At 35.2% G+C, this 7,313-nt stretch overlaps 1 pseudogene; it reads left to right on the top strand.

Annotated features, from left to right (window-relative positions):
• The first annotated feature begins 5,444 nt into the window (after positions 1-5,444).
• On the top strand, positions 5,445-5,820 carry LOC141661392 (uncharacterized; annotated as a pseudogene).
• The last annotated feature ends 1,493 nt before the right edge of the window (positions 5,821-7,313 follow it).

The raw sequence follows: 7,313 nt of genomic DNA, 5'->3' as shown, positions 1-7,313 counted from the left end.
ACTAAGATGGGCATTCCTTTTTCGAGGTTAAGAAATTATGTTCTGATGACTGTTAAGTTCTGATATAAGTCTAAGTTCTGATATTACAGTCTAATGTTTTACTTGACTTATCTGTGAATAAAATTTGATAACAGTCTCAGTTAATAATTGAATATGTTGAAGTGGAAGATTAATAGTCACTATGGTTAGGGTTAATGGTATTTGTACCTGAACAGTCCAATGTTACTTGTTTCTTGTGCGCTTTAAACCATGTTTCCTCTTTCCAATGAATGTTATTCTTTCAAAGTCTAGGGAGATGAGGTAGAATTAATTCTACCTGTCAGCATTCAATTTCTTTGCGTCTCCTGGCATTCTCTTGCCTATATAAGCAGCCACTTCACATAAGTCTTTCCATCAAATTCTTCTCACACACTTATCTTCATACTTCTTCTTTCAAAAACACAATGGTCAGATACAACATGTTTTTGAACTACCAAAACTTCAATATGGAGCTAAGCTGTGCCGATTGGCAGCAGGAATGGCATGTCACAGCCATTCCTGAGGAGATATGGGACTCTGTCCCACAGGAGGTACTGACACACCTCCTGTTCTTCTATATGGACTACCATCGCCATCTGGAGTGATTGGAGGAGGATCTAGGCTTCTATGGACTACCATCGCCATCTGTTCTCAGAAGGATTCTAAAATTGGGGGATCTAGGCTTCTCAAAAGGCTTAGACGAATGACAGTTCCTGAAACTCCCAAGGAATCCAAATCAACAAGGAAGTACAAGAAACAGAGGGCACAAAGGCCAGTTTCAGATGATAAGAGGAAGCAGCTAAGGGGATCAGGAATCTCTGATCTCACAAGACAAGGAATTTGCTCCAGTCACTTCTTCTCCATCAACTCCATCTCAGGAAGCTGTTTCAGAAAAGGCTAACACACCTTCTGTGTCTTCTGTTGATCCAGGCACAAGTGCTGATATTGATGTTCAAAACTTGGTTGTGCCTGCAGTACTTCTCTTAGAAGCTCCAACAGCACCAAATCCTTCACCAACAACTGTTACTGATGCTGTTCAAACTCCAGAATTATCTAAGACACCTTCTCTGCATCTAGATACTGATGATCAGACTTTAGGTGAGCATCAGGATATGGCTGTTGATCAGACCTTAGTATCAGATCAGCAATTAGAGGATGCTGAAGCCTCCATTGCTACTCACACTGTTGTCTTATCAGAAGATACTGATTCTTTAAGTTCTGATGCTGTAAATGCTGGAGATACTGGTGATGCTGCTCCAACTGTAGATGCTGATGAAGCAGGTCCTTCAGGACATACACCTCAACAGACTCTTCCTAAGTCTGAACTGGTAAAGAAGTTTGCTACCGGGGAAGCACCAGTACCTTGGAGTGAAACTCCTGCAGGTCAGGAGTGGACTAAGGAATGGAACTCAGTTTCATGTGTTCCAACTGAAAAATATCTTGCTGAGCACTTGACTAAAGCTGATGAAATGTTAAATTCTGATGATTTTAAAACCCAGCTTAGAGTCACTGCATTGAGTACTAAACATCTACAAGGTCTTCATTCAACTACTCATGCAGAGCTACACAAGATTCAGGAGAACTTTATCAAACAGGAACAAGTTTGGAAAATTGATAAGAAAAAGTTCTTTCAACCTACCATTGACAGGATTGCTTATATTGAGAAAAACTCAAGAGAAACAACAAGCTCAAATTGATGAAATTCTGACAAATCAAGCTTCTCAGCAATCGCAACTTACTGAAATCCAATCCTCAGTGGAATTACTTATCTCTCTTTTACTACCTGCTGATGCCAAAAAGGGGGAGAAGGTAATTAAGTCCAAATGCAAAACTAACAAGACACTAAGGATGATGGAAATGATGATCAAGGATACTCTGGAATGGGTAGCGGTCATAGTCAAGGTAGAAGGTTTACATCAAGACAAGCTAGTCACAGGACAAGTTCTGATACTGGGAAAAGAATAAGTTCTGCTGGTAAAAGGATAAGTTCTGATGAACTTCTAGATCTTGATGAGGAAATGTCAAGACAGTTATTTCTTCAAGAAAATCTAGGAATGGACTTGGAAAGTTTAAAGGAAGAAGAAGCCAGACTTAAATCAGAGAAAGTCACAAATCTGAAGCTTCTGGTAAAAAATCACTTCCAAAACTCAAAGGCATTGTCATCAAAGAAAGGACACATACTGAAGCAACATTGGCTAGATCACAACCACAGATAGATCCAAGATCCAAGGGTAAAGAAAAGGTTGGTGAACCTATCAAGGTTTATGTACCTCCTGAGGAAGAAGAAATTACTGATGAAAAGGATGATCTTGCTCTGACTTCAAGAAAAGTTCTTAAAACAACCTCTGACATGGCTCAAGTTGTTCAGAGTCAAGAAATTGTAAGTTCTGATATTCAGAAGAAGCAAGTAACCTCTGACATAGCTCAAGTTAACTTGATATCAGAAAATAGATCAAAGACACTCCTACCAGGATTTACTAAAGCAAAACAGACTCAATCTTTGAAGACTACTACAAGTGGTTTTGAAGCAAGAGTAGTTACTGGAAAGGAAGCTAGAGATAAAACTGGATTGGGAAGTGCTGATGAAAGAAGAGTACACAACACTACCAATGATCCAACTTCCTTGAGTGAACCAGGTATTGGAGCAACTCCTAAGAGATTGAATCAACTGGAATCTGTACAGATGGTTTACCATACCTACTTGAAAGAATACTCATGTTGTATTTCATGACAGATGGTAGGGTTTATCATATAAGACAAAATGCCATTCCATTGAAGTATTTTGAAGAATTGGATTATGTACTTTTCTTACTTCAAGTGGATGACAGAATAACAGGGACTGCTGCAAACTACTTAAAAGAACAGATTCAGAGACAGAAAAGCCTTTATTCTGTTAAGTCTGACAGCATATATGTTCCAAAGTACAGAGATCACAATGGTGATATTGTTGATATGAAGCCTAATACTGCACAGATCAGAACATATCTTGGTATTAAGGGACTTGAATTCAATCTAGAGTCTGACAAAGCTTATGTCATAAGACTAGATCAGGAGTTGAGAAAAGCAAAGATCAATGATCTCAGAGCTGCAATCTTTCAAACTGGTGAAGATACTGCAGAGCTTAAAGATGTCAAAAGGAGAATGATTGATGAACTCAGATATGCTGAGAAATGTTTGTTGAAGAACTATCTCAAAACAACTCCTGACATCAGAGAGATCAGAGATGAAGCCAAGTCGAAGATCTACAACTGCTTAAATTCTGATATTTATACAGACTGAAGTTGTTATCAGAAGTTGAAATTGGTAAAAGCTTTATGGACTATAAGTTGTAGTTATCTAGTCTAATTCCTCATGTTTGTACTTAATGTTTTTGACATCATCAATATCTGTTAAACTTGTATATTATGTTAATTTACAAGTTGGGGAAGATTGTTAGATATATTTGATAATGTCATGGCTAATATGTTTTATGTTTAGCTTTCAGATCTTACTTGAACAGGATAAATCAGTACTTAACTGTTGATCAGTACTTATACTGGAAGTCAGGACTTAAGGATATCAGTACTTATGTTATCAGGAGATAATCATCAGAAGATAGATATCAGAACTTAAGTGCTGAAGGACGATCAGATAAGGACAGTAGCTGATTAAAGAAAAGAAGATCAAGATAAACATAAGAAGAGATATGCATGAAGAAGGAATTCTGTAAAGAATGGAATACTTGGAAGAAAAGATATCTGATTGATATATTTTAGGAAGCAGAATTATATTCCATATCAATTAGCGATTATCTTGTAACTGTGTAGTATATAAACACAGACATAGGGTTTACACTATAAGTGTTATCATTATTAGAGAAGATTATTCATTGTAACCCTAGCAGCTCTCGTGATATTTGTTCATCACTGAGAGGTAACAGTTTCATACTGTAACAGAGTTATTATTTCAATAAAGTTTGTTTTCTGTTACTTAAGTTCTTAAAGTTCGATTGAGTGTACTATACACTGTATTCACCCCCTCTACAGTGTGTGTGACCTAACAATGTATTACACAATAATTAATAATTTTTAATAAATGAATGATGAGATAATAAATATTATATAGATATTAATGATGCGTCAATTATTCTATACTATACTATACTATAATAACCGGAATGGGTATAATTTCGTTGGTTTGGTTATCCCTTTTTATGACCATCGGATTTTTTTAATCAAGTAATCAGGACCATTAGATTGAAATAAAAAAAAGATACATTACTCAAGCTCTCGGGTTCGAATCCCGTCAACAACAAATATTTATATTATTATTTATACAATACTAAAACTCTCAGTTTCGAACCTTATCAACATCAAATATTTATATTATTTATACACTACCCAAAAATTCAGGTTCGAATCCCGTAAATAATAAATATTTATAAATATATTAATAAGGTAATAATCTAAAATAAAATTTATTATAATTTAAATAATATAAAAACATTAATAAAGACCCGTGCATCGCACGGGTTGTAAAACTAGTATATATAATTGTGAGCATAAGTATTATATAAATATTAATACTGAAGTAACAAATATTAATTCCCTCCGTCCCTCTACATTATATACGTCTACTATTTGCACGTATTTCGAGACTTTTATAAAGTATAGTATCGTAATGTTTTTAATTTTTTTTTTAATAAAAGTTTAAACAAAAACTTTTATTCATGATTTTTTTTTAAAAAATATTAAGGAGTTATGCTTTAAATGAACATTAAAAAGTGTGCCAAAAAGTAATGTATATCATATGAATTAAATTGCTCCTCAAACTCTCTGTTTTTGCATTATATAATAGATAATAGATAAATTAGTACTCTCCCAATCTTTCATTTATTTCTAAATCCTACGGTACAAAAAAAATTGTATTAATGCAGGTAAAAGTAGTTCAACTGCAGCATCCGAATATTTTTATCTATTTCATCGTTATTTTTTATCCAAGAATTTGAGTTCATTAAATTCAAATCTAACTGAAATTCGGATAAAATTAAATTAAATTAAATTATCTCTACAGAATTCCAAATCTCGAATTTGTACTCCCTCCGTCCCAATATACGTTTCCTATTTTGACTTTCGATATTGTTCACGGTAAGTGATTGCCTACTAATTTACGTCTAATCTATAATATCATACATAGTCATGAGTGATCTCGTTGGATTCGTATTTATCAGTATTTTAATATAGTAAAATTTTATATTTAATATTAATACAAATTTAAAGATATTAATGATCAAAAGTGTGTATTGACAAACGTGTCCAACACAGACAGAAAACGTTTTTAGGGAGGAGGGAATTTATACAGACAGACCCGTAAATATTGTTGCTCCCTCGCACAGCTCACTGCACCTCATTAAAAACAAACAAACTGCTTCAAAACACAATCATTTACTCTCTCTTTCTCTCTCGCTCGCTCGCTCGCTGGTCTCTCTCCTCGAAATCTCCGTAATGGCTCGAGGCTCCTCCCAATCTCAATCCACCTCAGCTAACTCCAACACTAGACCCGGCCCGGTCGGCATCGCTCCTCGTGGATCCGCCGCCGCTACTGCCGGCATGCGCCGCCGTCGAGTCGGCGGATCCTCCAACTCCTCCTCCGTCTCCGCTTCCGGCGGCGGTAGCAACATGCTCCGGTTCTACACCGACGACGCTCCTGGCCTGAAAATCACTCCGACTGTCGTTCTGGTGATGAGTGTTTTTCATTGGCTTCGTCACTGCTCTTCACGTCTTCGGTAAGCTTTATCGCTACCGATCTGGCGCTGGTGCTTAATTTACTCGTATTTCGATAATCGAGTTGCTTCTAGTCGAACTGAGCTGTTTGAGTTTTATGATTTTGTAAATTTTGTTTTTGTGTTAGTTGGATGAGGATTTTAGGTTTTGTGCCTCTGACTATGATAATGATGATGACGATGATGATCTTTTCCGAATAATCGATATGTACGGTTAGCTACTAATGTTTCACTATGCTTGCTTCGTATTTTTGGTTGATCTATTATAATTCATAATCCTTTTGCTAACTTCAAATAATCGATGTGTTTTTAGTTTGAATTTTTCGGTTAATATCGCTATAATATTTTTTGTATATGTTATTGGTGAATACTGTAAACCATTGATACTAATGTAGTGTGTAGTTTATGAGGGAGTGGTATATAATTTTGTATGTTTAATATGAGGTTATGTGCTTGCGATATATTATGAAGCTGAAACTAAAGGATAATTATTTGCTTATGAAATTTAACTATGTGAATTAACTATCTAAAACAAGCTTATGCTTATAGAAGTTATGAGTACCTTATAATACCCTAGTAATGTGTGCAGTTTGTGTTGGAGATGGTAATAATTTTGTTAAAATAATCTTTTATCATTATTTGTTGACATATCTTGATTCAAGGAACGGTTTAATAAACCTTCTATGTTGTCCACCTCCACTTTTCAAGCGGGGTTTCCTTTGTGAAGCCATTTCACGGCTGATTTTATTTCCTATTTGATATTGAACTAGGGGCAAGTGTTAAATAATGTGTTTCGCGATCATCTCCATTTTGGTAAAACGAATGGAAAAAGTAGTATACATTTGATTCATTTTAATGTACGGTTTGCCCATGGACACATGTTAAGCACTAAAAACTATAAGTTTGGAGCCCATGAGCACACCATAGGAAAACCGTTCGCTCCTTGTAGAATTTCATTGAAAATATGAAGTATGATATTAAAGTAAACCGGTGTGTGTTATCAAGAATGGGGACTCTAACTGGATGCTCAGTGCAACAATGTTTTTGGTCACATGCGACACCTCTATTTTTTCTATTAAACAGGGGAGATTTTTAGAACTTTAAGTGCCTTGAGTCATTGTTAAGTTGAAGAAATGTTTACTGTGCAGATATCCTTAGTTTTGAGGTTTTAGGGATTAAACATGTTACATTCTATGGTTAAAAAGAGTTTCAAATTACTAAAGTTGGTTTATGTTTTCAACTTTGAAAGTTATGTTCCTTTGTAAGTAATAAGACCTTTTATGACACATTATACTTAGTAATTACTAGCTTATATAGTTAACTTTTTCTTTGAAAGTATATAGTTAATTAAGCTTACATCACCACTACTCTCAGAAATAGAATCACACATAACCCTTCACAATTTCACATGACATTATTTTAGTAACCTCAGCATGCTAGGCCGTCTAAGTTTGATAATGATCCATAGGAGAACTTTAATCACGATTCGTAGGCTCAAATGAGATGGAGGAAAGCGGGATAGTCTGATAACTAA

Source organism: Apium graveolens, chromosome 5 (assembly GCF_009905375.1).
Source record: "Apium graveolens cultivar Ventura chromosome 5, ASM990537v1, whole genome shotgun sequence".
NCBI lineage: Eukaryota > Viridiplantae > Streptophyta > Magnoliopsida > Apiales > Apiaceae > Apium > Apium graveolens.
This window is presented reverse-complemented; position numbering and strand designations above follow the sequence as displayed.